The sequence below is a fragment of the Canis lupus genome, chromosome 25, assembly GCF_003254725.2.
Source record: "Canis lupus dingo isolate Sandy chromosome 25, ASM325472v2, whole genome shotgun sequence".
Taxonomy (NCBI): domain Eukaryota; kingdom Metazoa; phylum Chordata; class Mammalia; order Carnivora; family Canidae; genus Canis; species Canis lupus.
In genome coordinates, this window is record NC_064267.1 from 50366607 (window position 1) to 50379939 (window position 13333).

The 13333-nt window shown below is 39.8% G+C and overlaps 1 pseudogene; it reads left to right on the forward strand.

Moving 5' to 3' along the window:
* Positions 1 to 479: 479 nt before the first annotated feature.
* Positions 480 to 2161, forward strand: LOC112642304 (olfactory receptor 12-like; annotated as a pseudogene).
* The last annotated feature ends 11172 nt before the right edge of the window (positions 2162 to 13333 follow it).

Below are 13333 nucleotides of genomic sequence, written 5' to 3' on the forward strand. Positions count from 1 at the left end.
AGCATAGTACCCTCCAGTTCCATCCACATTGAAGCAAATGGTGGGTATTTGTCATTTCTTTTTTTTTTTTTTTTGGTATTTGTCATTTCTAATGGCTGAGTAATCATTGCTTCTTCATTTGGCTACAATTCTTAGACTCAACTTTTCCCTTTAAATATAATTAATTTAAAGATGGTGTGTTAACTCCAAAATCTAGAACCTCTTTGAGTTTTTCTATTGTTTCTGAATTTTTAATTCATATTGCAGGAAGTCCTCAATTTTTAAATTCTGTCTGGCAGTATTGACACAAAACATTTATAGATAACACCTGTGGTCTAGGATGATGTGTCTTCCTCTTGAGATATGTTTATTTTTGCAAAGTGTCAGAGGCACTGGCACGCAGTTCACATCTTAATACAGTTTCAGGGATTGAAATGGTCAGGAGCTGAGCTGTATACCTACTTCTGATTTATCTCACTCCTGTGGTGCATCTAGCATCGTCCCTGGTAACCAACCACTGTAGCAGGAGTTCCACACAACAGTTAAACCCTCACCGCATAACCACCTGCCCTCACAGATTCTTTTGCAAAATGGGCTTATGTAACAAGGAAAAAAAGGTCCTCAGTATTGAAATATCTGGTACAATGTGTTTGTCTTGAATTTTGTTTAGTAATTCTTCATTAACCCATTAACTCCCTTATACCTTCATTTTGATTTTGTTTTTGTTTTTGTCTTCCAAACACTCTTCAGCAGAATTTTAGCTTGACATACTTAATCTGCCCAAGCTGGAGGTATAATTCCCCTGGAGAAGCTGAGGCTCATGCCATCCCACAGTTATGGAAACCTCTCCAAGGTCTACTTTCAAGATTTTGTGCTGGAGGATTTGGAGTTGGCCTTGAGACCCAGGCCCTGCTCTTTGCTGTGTTCCTGGCCCTGTACATGGTGACTGTGCTGGGCAACCTCCTCATGATCATTGTTATCACCCTGGATGCCCGCCTGCACTCCCCAATGTACTTCTTCCTCAAGAACCTCTCCTTCGTGGACTTGTGGTACTCATCTTTCATTGCCCCCAATGCACTGGCCAACTTCTTCTCCTCGTCCAAGGTCATCACCTTCACAGGATGTGCCATGCAGTTTTTCTTTTTGTCCATTCTGGCCACCACTGAATGCTTCCTCCTGGGTGTCATGGCCTATGACCGCTTCATGGCCATCTGTAACCCCTTGCGCTACCCCATCACCATGTGCCAGTCTGCCTGCACTCGCCTGGTGCTGGGTGCCTACTGTGGAGGCTGCTTCAACTCTATTGTGCAGACCAGCTTCACATTCCACCTCCCATTCTGCAGCTCCAACCGCATCAACCACTTCTTCTGTGATGTGCCCCCTCTACTCCAGATCGCCTGTGGCAACATAGCCATCAATAAACTTCTCTTGTTTGGCATCTGTGGGCTCATCATTGTGGGTGTGATGTTTGTGATCCTCATCTCCTATGGCTACATCATAGCGACCATCCTGAGGATGCGGTCAGGAGCTGGGAGACGCAAGATCTTCTCCACCTGTGGCTCCCACATGACTGCAGTGACTCTCTTTTTTGGGACTCTCTTTGTCATGTATGCCCAGCCAGGAGCAATTGAGTCCATGGAGCAGGGCAAGGTGGTCTCTGTCTTCTACACGCTGGTCATCCCAATGCTCAATCCCCTCATCTACAGTCTGCGAAACAAGGATGTGAAGGAGGCTGTGCAGAGGCTGGGCCAGAAACACATGACCATGTGATGATGTGCTGTAGGGAGTCAGTGTGTCCTGCAGGCTTGATGGAGGATATGGAGGTTGCCACAGGTGGGGTGGAGGAGTTATTATTTAGCAGACATAAACATCTGTCAACAAGAGTAATACACTTTAGAGATATGTACTGTACACTGTACCTACAATCAACAATGATATACTGTGCCCTCAAAAATATTAAGCAGTAGATCTTAGGTTAAGTGCCCTTTTTAAAGTTTTTAAAAATGACTCTTCTATATAGGAAATTGAGGGTTGCTGGAGGGGAAGGCGTGGGAAATGGGGTAACTGGATGATGGGTATTAAGGTAGGCATATGATGTGATAAGCACTGGGTGTTTTATGCAACTGATGATTTATTGAAAAGTACATCTGAAACTACTGGTAGACTATATGTTGGCAAACTGAATAAATTTTACAAAAAGTACAATCCTAAATAGCCATTCACAGAGTGAAATAAGGAAGTCCTGGTCCTACACACAATGGAACACTGGGACACTGAAAGAGCATGTCACTGTCATGAAGGTGAGGATTACACAATATTTGGTGAAAGATTAAAATTTTTGACCCGGTGTGGGTATGGTCATAATCTATAAGTGAAAAAACTAAGGGAAAGACACATGAACCTCAGGCCTCCTACTCCCCAAAGGTGTGGAAGTAGACCCCAAATCTCCAAAGAGTTGGGACAGTGATTGGTGTAAACAGAAGGGCATCCTCACAGCAGGCCAAGCACTTTCTATGTGCTTGAATTTTTCAGGCACATTTCAGTTTCACACTTTTTAAAAACAACCTCCAACTAATCCTCCCTCAGGAACAGAAATGTATTCAGAGTGGTCTTCTCCCAACATGGATTAGCGTCTGCTGCACAGAGACCAGCAGCAAGCAGAGAAGAACCCAGAGAGGATTGTCTTTCCAGACAGATCATTTGAGTTCACATAAGAATGGACACCTAAGGTGATGGAGTGAAGGACTGATAAAATGGCTTTGGGTTCAGGAGTTCACACCTGCCATCCCTGAAAGGACAGTACACTCTGGACCACAGTGTCTGCTCTTAGTCTATGCTCCTCTTCTCCTGATACCTGGGGCCCCAAGAGACTTCTGGGCTTTGGATCCTGGCCATGTAGGGGAGGGGGTGTCAGGCAAAGCTTACTGATAGGGAAACCCAGGAGAACCAGGAGTCCCAGGGCTCTGTAGAGGCCAGAACACAAACAAGATCACCTAATTGGCCATAAAGTCTCCAAGTCCCAGCCTTGCAGGTAGAGAGACCTTCCCAGCACAGTCACTCTAAGGTGCAGGCCTTTGCTGTGCTGCTTGGATGAAGCAACAAGACATGGAAGCTGAGGTTATCTGAGAACATTCTGTCCCCTGCAATCACCATGATCTAGGAGCTTCCTGAAGCCCAAATATACCACCCGGTCTGAATTTCCCAGGTACCTAGAGGGCCCTCCCTTACTCCCTCTTCACAATATCTTTATTGCATGTGTACCCAGAGCTGAAGGAGGAGGGGTGAGAGTTTTTGGGCCAAACATCATCATCTGCACAGATGTGGACCAGGAGCTCAGGAACACAGGGAGGGCAGGTGATGGCTGTGTGATATTGAGCAGCCATGACCCTCACCTGGAAGAGGTAAGGGTCAAGGCAACCACCCCTAGGGGTCCCAGGGTATGAAGGACACCGTGTGTGTAAAGGAGGCATCAGAGCTATGGTAGACAGGAAGCACTCAGGGCTTGCCTCAGCGGCTGAAGGGGTGACCCCACTCCTGCCCTGGCCAGCACTGTATTGGGCTCAGGGCCATTTCAACTAAAGGGACAGGTTTTCATTATAATCAGAGGATCACAGCACCAGGCTCCCTCATGACCTGAAGTGCATTTCTCAGGCTCAAATCAGCAGCTCACCAGAGTACTGAGCACACACACTTCTAAGGGACATGGCCACGGGGTGGGGGATGCAGAAATAGGGTAGACCAGAGCCATTCCTGGGAGATCATGGCTCTGCAAGAAGGCAGACATGACAACAAAGACCGCAAGATATTGGGACATGGGCAGTGAGGGGGTGTGACCAGGCTGCTGATGGCACAAAGAGGAAACGGTCATGTCAGAAAGGTAATGGAGAGGTAAAGATGAGAGACAGGAGAGCTGGTCACAGTGAAACAGTGCATGGGGGTGACAGACATTAGCGGCATAACCAGAGAATAGATAAATCCCAGCATGATGTCCCCTGTTGGATCCGGTATCACCTGACATGGCCCCTCCTGGGTTCCTCTCCAGGATCCCTCAGCTGGTGGGGAAGCTGTCACTCATTTGTATTAGGGAGCAATATGACATGAGGGAGGGTGTGACTATTCCACACTGGGAGCTAGCCACCTGTTTGTTAAATGGGATTATTAGAGAAGAACGGGGTTGACTTCCAGGCTCTCTGTTCTGTTCCATCAGCAGATGGTCAATCTGCAAATGCCGTCATCGTTTCATTACCGCTACTTATGATTGTCTGTCGTGCAAATCCCCCCACACTGTTTGTCTCCTCAAGAATGTCTTAGACACACTCAATTTTATGCATTTCAGCACGCAGTTTAGGATCAGCTTTTCCAATTCCGCAATAAAAAAATCACTGGGATCACACTGACTCAGTTCCGTGTGGGGAGAACTGGCATCATTGCAATACTCAAGCGTGCTGGTTGGGAACCTGCAACATCCCGCCATGTCACTTAATCTACTTTGGTTTCTCTCAAACCTGAGATTTGAGAGAAATCCTGGATTATAGACATTCCTGGATTATAGACAACTTGTTTCCGACATACGATAATTTTTATATGTTACTTAATTAGATTTTGCTTGGTAAATTTGCGTATATACTTGTGATTGAGATGGCGTATTTAAAAAAAATAGATCATATGTAATCCCTCTAAACAGTGAGGACTTTAAAGAAAGACAACTCTAATGTTACTCTTATCTTTAAACAATTAATAATGTCTTCTTAATATTATAAAATTGCCATTTAGTGTTTTAATTGTCCTGATTGACTCATTTTTCCTTTCTGGTCTGTTTTGGAACAGGATTCATAACATCCTTACACTGTGTTCTCATGATGCCTCAAAAGTCTCTCATTCATTGGCTTCCTGTCCCTCTATTTTCATTTCAATATTATTACTCACCTTATTTATTGAACAAACAGGTTGTTTATCGTGCATAGCTTCTCACACATAGCACAGATTTTGCTGACCTTGTCCCTGTAGGGTTCGTTAGCATATTCTGTTGCTCCTTATATTTCCTGTAAACTGGTAGGTCTGAAGGCTCAGTCTAACTCACGATTGATTTTCTGACAAGAATATTTCACAAATGTTGTGTGTACCTCCACTGAGAGGTCCACCTGGCTGCATCTCTTGTCCTGTAGTAACAGTAGCCATAAGTAATCTAGCCTAACTCGTTTCATTATGGGTTTATCAGATGATAATATCGAAATTCTGTAATTCAATATTCATTTATTTTTTTAATAATAAATTTATTATTGGTGTTCAATTTGCCAACATACAGAATAACACCCAGTGCTCACCCTGTCAAGTGCCTCCCTCAGTGCCCATCACCCAGTCATCCCCACCCCCTGCCCTCCTCCCCTTCCACCACCCTTAGTTCATTTCCCAGAGTTAGGAGTCTTCCATGTTCTGTCTCCCTTTCTGATAGTTCCTACCCATTTCTTCTCCCTTCCCCTCTATTCCCTTTCACTATTATTTATATTCCCCAAATGAATGAGACCATATAATGTTTGTCCTTCTCCGATTGACTTATTTCACTCAGCATAATACCCTCCAGTTCCATCCACATCGAAGCAAATGGTGGGTATTTGTCATTTCTAATGGCTGAGTAATATTCCATAGTATACATAAACCACATCTTCTTTATCCATTATTCTTTTGATGGACACCAAGGCTCCTTCCACAGTTTGGCTATTGTGGACATTTATTAGTTGCAATATTGTATAAAGGAAAAATCACTCTAAACATTGATTTCCTCACTGTGAGGGTCACTGTGTGTATTCCCTCAGCATCATTTTCCAAAGATAGCCATGGAAGGGATTTTTTTTCTTCAATATTATGAACTCTTTGAATTTTTATACTATTTTTGTGCTTCAATTAAATTCTCTCAGTTTACAACCACTGGTGAGTGTTCTTATTTCACCTTCATTATTTATTATTTTCAAAACTTAAAATGAGGAATGATTTTCTCATGGCATGAAAGTCGCAATTTTACCAGTTCAAATTGTACAAACAAGTGTGGTCTTTCATTTTTTTATTATATCCACTGTGTTCAATTCTCTGGTTCCAGAAGAGTTTCATAACACAAAGAAACCAGTACTCTCCCTTCCCTCTCTCCCAACCATATCTTGGCAAACAAATGCACTTCTGTCCCTCTTCTGCACATTTTATATAAATGGACTTATAGAATATTCAGGCTTTTGTGTCAAGCTTCATTTACTCAGCATAATGTTTTCTAAGGCTCATCAGTGTTCTGTCTTGTAGTAGATCATTATTCCTTTTGGGGCTCCAGGTGGATCACCTAGCTCAGCATCGGGCTGTTGATTTTGGCTCAGGTCATGATATGAGTTGGGAGTCAAGCCCCATATTGGACTCCACGCTGGGCATGGATCCTACTTAAAATTCCCCCTCTCCCCTTATCTCCCTCTGTCCCTCCACCGGCTCACCTGTACGCTCCCTCCCAGACACCCCCCCACACACACACGAGACCTTTATTTTTTTATGGATGAATATTGTTCCACTGTATGAATATTTCACATTGTTTATCTCTTCACCATTTCATGGGCATTTGGCTTGCATTTACTTTTAGCTCTTATGAATATTGCTATTATGAACATTTGTGTACAGGCTTTTATGTGAACACGTATTGTCATTTCTTTTGGTCACATACCTACATGTGGATTAGGGTGCACATAGGGAAACCCTATGTCTATCTGAGGGATGGCAAGACTACTTTCTACTGAGGCTGTACCACTCTTATATTTGTACCTGCAGTGAGGTTCTAATTTCCAAATTCTCACCAACACTTGTTCTTCTCTATCTTTATAAATAATTGTAGCCATTCTAATGAAAAAAGTGGAATCTCATAGTGGTTTTGACCCACAGTTCCCTAACGACTAATGACATGGGGTATCTTCTCTTATACTTACTGGCAAGTTGTACATTTTCTTTGGAGAAATGTCCACACAAGTCTTTGCCATTTTAAAATTTGTCTCTGTTTTTGTTGCATAGTTGGAAAAGTTCTGTGTATTCCATCGATACTAGGTTCTTATGAGATATGTAATTTGTCAAAATTTTCTTCCATAGCATGGGTTTTGTTTCATGTTCTTGATTATGTCCTTTGATGTGCAAGTTCAATTTATTTCATTTTATTTTTCATTTTTATTTTATTCTTAAATTTTTATTTATTTATTTTGAGAGAAGGAGAGACCATGTGAGAGCAGTGGGAGAGACAGATGGGAGACAGAGAATCCCAGGCAGACTCCTTGCTGAGTGTGGAGCCGGACTTGGGGCTCGATCTCATGAGCCTGAGATCATGACCTGAGCCAAAATCAAGAGTCTGAGCCACCCTGACACCCCCATACTGAAACTTCATTTTGCATTTCCCAGACAATTAATGATGTTGAGCATTGCTTTTCTTTTTAAATTTTATTTAATTAAATACATAAAGTAAAATTCACTTTCTTAGTTCATGTACTTATGGCAAATCCACAGGGTTAAATAACCACTACCACAATCAAGGTACAGTATAGTTCTATCTCCCCCCAAAATTTCTCTGATGCTGTACCTTTGTAACCAGCACCTCTCCTACATTTATACTTAATGTAATTATCAAATATGATTAGTTTATATATACCAATATGCCATGGTTTTCAATTTTTCTTTCTACTCTTTGTTATTTTTCTTCCTTTTACCTTATTATGGAATAATCTAGCATGTTCCAAAATTCATTTAGCATTTTAGCTATATGTTCTTGTGTTTACCCAGCAGTTGCACTAGCGTTTATAATATGCATCTTTAATCTAGTAGTCTATTTTCAACTAATCCATAACCATTTATGTATAAAGTAATAACATTCTCAGAGCATACTTCTATTTCTCCCCTCCCATTCTTTAACCCATTCTTTCATATATGTTATTTCTATATATTATGAAATCCTACAATGCAAGGGTGTCGGAGTGGCTCAATTGGTTAAGCTCCGACTCTTGATTATGGCCCAGGTGGATCTAAAAGTCATGAGATTGAGTCCTGCATTGGGCTGCCCACTGAACGAGAGGCCTGCCTGGGACTCTCCCTCTTCCTCTGCTGCTTCCCTGTGCACAAGAACTCTAGCTCTCTGACTGTAAACAAACAAACAAAACCTACAATAAATATAGTTTTTAAAACAACTGTCTTTAAATTTTTTAACAGGTTTGTTGAGCTCTGACTTATAGAGATTTCAATCTGAAAGGATAACAATAGAAACTATCTAAAATTAAGCTCATTAAAAAAGATTTTTATATAAATTTATTTTTTATTGGTGTTCAATTTGCCAACATATAGAATAACCCAGTGCTCATCCCATCAAGTACCCCCCTCAGTGTCCGTCACCCAGTCACCCCACCCCCACCCCCCACTCCCGCCTACCTCCCCTTCCCCCACCCTCCCCAGTTCATTTCCCAGAATTACGAGTCTCTCATGTTCTGTCTCCCTTTATGATATTTCCCACTCATTTTTTCTTCTTGGAAATATAAATCAAAACCACAATGAGTTACCACCTCACACCAGTGAGAATGGGGAAAATTAACAAGGCAGGAAACCACAAATGTTGGAGAGGATGTGGAGAAAGGGGAACACTCTTGCACTGTTGGTGGGAATGTGAACTGGTGCAGCCACTCTGGCAAACTGTGTGGAGGTTCCTCAAAGAGTTAAAAATAGATCTGCCCTACAACCCAGCAATTGCACTGCTGGGGATTTACCCCAAAGATGCAGATGCAATGAAATGCCGGGACACCTGCACCCCGATGTTTATAGCAGAAAAAAAGATTTTAAAATAATGAAAAAGGGGGCACCTTGGTGGCTCTGTTGGTTAAACACGTGCCTCCAGTTTAAGTCATGATTGTAGGGTCTTGGGATGGAGCCTCCGTCATCGTCCCTGCTCAGAGGGATATCTGCTTCTCCCTCTGCCTCTGCGCCTCCCCCCATGTGTCCGTGTGCACTCTCTCTCTTTCTCAAATAAACAAGATCTTTAAAAAAAATAATGAAAACCCTCAGTGACCTTCAGGGCCTTATCAGGTGACCTAACACATTTAAATGAAGTCCCAGGAGACCTGGCCCTGAGAGAGGGACGGAAATGGTAATTGAGGAAATAATAGTTGAAAAGTTTTTTAACTGTAGGAAAACTGTAATTTACAGAATCAAGAAACTCCATGAAACCCAAACACAGTATGAACAACGAAAAAAATAACTGCAAATCTAGAAGTCAGTATCCAGCAAAAATTTCCACCAGAAATGTGAAGACAAAATGAAGACTTTTCCATATCAACAAAAGATGAGAGAATGTGCTAATAATAGATGTGTACATGAAAGGAAGTTCTTCAAAAACAAGGAAAATGAGAGCCAATGGAGATGAGGTCTGGGTAAATATAAAAGTTTTTCTTATGTATATCCTCATGTTTCATTTTATTTTTATTTTAGTTATTCTATTTTGTTGTTTGTACTTTGATGTCATATGTAAGAAACTAGCAAGTAATTCCAAGTCACAATAATTGATACTGATGTCCCTTTGACTTGAAATAGTTTTGTAGTTTCAGCACATTTTTTTTGTCCACTTTGAGTTTATTTTTGTTTGTGGTGTCAAGTAAAACTAATTAATTCATTTTTTGGATATGGATATTCAGTTTTTTCATCACCATTTGTTGAAAAGACTCTTTTTCAGTGTTGGGTGGTACCTTTAACCCCTTGTTGAAAATCGAAGATGTGTGAGTTTATTTCTGTATTTTGATTGCATTCATTTGGCCTATGTCTATCTTCATGCAAACACAACACTGTTCTGCTTCAAAGTCAGTTTTGAAATCAGGAAGTGTTAGTCCTCCTACTTTGTTCATTTTATTTTTTATTTTTTAAAGATTTTGTATTTATTTGTCCATGAGAGACACACAGAGAGAGGCAGAGACAGAAGCAGAGAGAGAAGCAGACTCCCTGCAGTGAGTCTAGGACTCGATTCTGGGACCCTGGGATCATGACCTAAGGTGAAGGCAGATTCTCAATCACTGAGAAAACCAGGCATTCCACCTTGTTCTTTTAAAATATTGCTTTGGCTATTTTGGGCCAACTTATATGAAAAAATAAGGCAATTTGAATTTTCACAGGATTACATTGAATCTGTATGTAAATGTGGGGAGTACTACATCTTGACATTAGTAAATCTTCCAGTCCATGAACATGGGATATCTTTACATTTATGTAGGTCTTCTTTCATTTATTTCAGCAATGTTCTGTAGTTTTTCTGTATCTACTGAAATAATCATGTGGTTTATTTCCCTGAATTTCATATGTATGTTGTATTATATTGAGTGATAGTGATTGTTGTATATTGATCCACTCTTGCATTCCTGGGATAATTGTCACACATATGCTACATAATCCCATTAAAGTTCTGCTGGTATTAGCTTGCTAGTATTGTGGTAAGGAGTTTTTGTGTCTATATGCATGAGAAATATTGATCTGTACCTTCATTTTCTTGCAATATCTTTGTCTCAATTTGGTGTAAAAACATTATAGGCCTTATGGAATGAATTAGGAAGTGGTTTCTCCTCTCTACTTTTTAGACTTGGAGACATACTAGTTTTAATTTTTGTATTCAGTAGTAAAAGTCACCACTAAAACCATCTGGTCCTGAACTTTTGTTAGAAACGTTTTTTTGACTACTGACTCAATCTGTTATATGTCTGCTCAGATTTTCTATTTCTCCTTGAGTCGGTTATGTCAGTTTCAGTGTTTCTGGGAATTGGTTCAATTCATCTGTGTTAGTTAATGTGTTGGCATACAATAGTTGCAATATATTCTTTTTTTAAATTTTTGTACATTTTTTATTGGAGTTTGATTTGCCAACATATGGTATAACAGCGAGAGCTCATCCCATCAAGTGTCCCTCTCAGTGCCTGTCATGCAGTCACCCATTCCCCCACCCATATCCCCTTCCACTGCCCCTGTTTGTTTCCCAGAGTTAGGAGTCGCTCATGCTTTGTCACCCTCTCTGATTTTTCCCACTGTTTCACTATTTTTTATATTCCCCAAATGAGTGAGACCATATAATGTTTGTCCTTCTCTGATTGACTTACTTCACTCAGCATTATCCTCTCCAGTTCTACCCACATTGAAGCAAATGGTAGGTATTCGTCATTTCTAATGGCTGAGAAATAGTCCATTGTATATATAGACCACATCTTCTTTATCCATTCATCTTTCTATGGACACCGAGGCTCCTTCCACAGTTTGGCTATTGTGGACATTGCTTCTGTGAACATTGGGGTACAGGTGTCTTGGCTTTTCACTGTGTCTGTATCTTTGGGGTAAATTCCCAGTAGTGCAATTGCTGGGTCGAGGGTAGCTCTATTTTTAACTCTTTGAGGAACCTCCAATATATTCTTATAATATTCCTTATTTCTGTAATATCAGAAGTCATGTGTCTGCTTTCATTTCTGATTTTAGAAATTGAAGTCTTCTGTCCTTTTTTGGGGTCAATCTAGCTGAAGGTTTGCAAAGTTGGTTAAACTTTTCAGAGAACTAACTTTTAGTGTTATTGATTTTTCTGCCTTATTTTACTCTCCTCTAATTCATTTATCTCTTCTTTAACCTTTATTATCTCATTCATTCTATTTGCTTTCAGCTTAGTTTTGTATTCTTTTTCTGCTTTCTTTCCTAAGACAGAAGGTTAAATTATTGATTCTTAATCCTTTTTAATGTTCATGTTTGAGATATAAATTTCTGAGTCCTTCTTTAATTGCATCGCCTAAGTTTTGGTATCCTGTGTTCCTACACTTATTCATCTCAAATACAGTATTACCATTGTGATTTCTTCTTTGACCTATTTGTAATTAAAAATATGTTGTTTAGCTTCAACATATTTGTAAATTTTCCAAACGCTATGTAAGGCTATATTGTTGCCCTGTGATTTCATTCCATTTTGTTTGGAGAACATACTTGGTGTACTTTATATCTTCTAACTTTTATTGAGACTTATGTTGTGAACTAATGGTATATCCTGGATAATGTTCTACATGCACTGAAGACTAATGTATTCTGCTATTGATGAGCACAGTGTGTTCCACATATGCTCTTTATGACCATTTGGTTTATGTTGCTGTTGAAATTATTATTTCCTTGCTAAAACTTAGGTTTGCTGTAGTATTTATTATTGAAAGAGGAGTATTGAAGTCTTAACTATTATTGCTAAATTCACTTTGAGTCTTGAAGGATTTTTTTGGGTAGATGTAGAATTCTAGTTGGTGATTATCTTCATTGAACAAAGAAAAATATAATTAATTTTACTTTGGCTCTCATTGTTTTTAATCAGGTAAACCATTGTCAGTCTTACTTCTAACATTGATTCCTTAAAGCCATTATGTCTTCTTTTTTCAAAAAGATTTACTTACTTATTTTACAGGGAGGGGCAATAGGAGTGGGAGAGATGGTCTCAAGGAGACTCTGTGCTGAGTCTGTATGTTTCATGAGGACCAATCTCACAATTCTAATATCACAACCTGAGAAAAAAACAGAAGTCAGAGATGGAACCAAATGTGCTACCCAGGATTCCTGTTTTCTTTCTCAGTCTGCTTTTAAATTTTTCCTCTTGATTTGGTCTATATATTATTACTATGATAGATCCAAGGGTGGTGTTCTTTGTATAAATCCTGCCTTGACTATGGAGGTTTCATGTATCTGCAAAATAATATCATTCATTTGTTTGAAGTAACAATTGTCCATTATCTCTTCAACTTCTGATTTAGCCTATTTATCTCATTCCCCTTCTTTGAGGAATTCATAGTATGTATGTTTCTAATCTTTGATCTCTAATCCTCATTCCTGATTTTTCTCTTTTTGTCTCTCGATATTTCACTCTGAATATTTTCTACTGATCTGTATTCTAGGTCACAAATTTCCTCTTTAGCTCTTTCTAATCTGTAAAATTCATTCATTGAGTTCTAATTGTAGCCATTGTATTTCTAAAGAGTTAGATATTATTCTCTTTAGAGCTTCCACATTTCTGCTAAAATTCTTAGTCTCATCTTTTAATAGCTTTAATTTAAAGTTCATGTGTGCTAACTACAAAATCAGAGACTCTTTTGCTTTTTCTATTGTTTCTGTTCTTTAAGTTCATAATACAATATTTAAATTCGATTGGCATTATTTATTTATTTTTAAAGAAATATTTACTCATGAGAGACACAGACTGAGAGAGAGAAGCAGAGACACAGGCAGAGGGAGAAGCAGACACCTCACAGGGACCTTAATGCAGGACTCACTCCCAGATACCGGGATCAGGACCTAGGCCGAAGGCAGGAGCCTA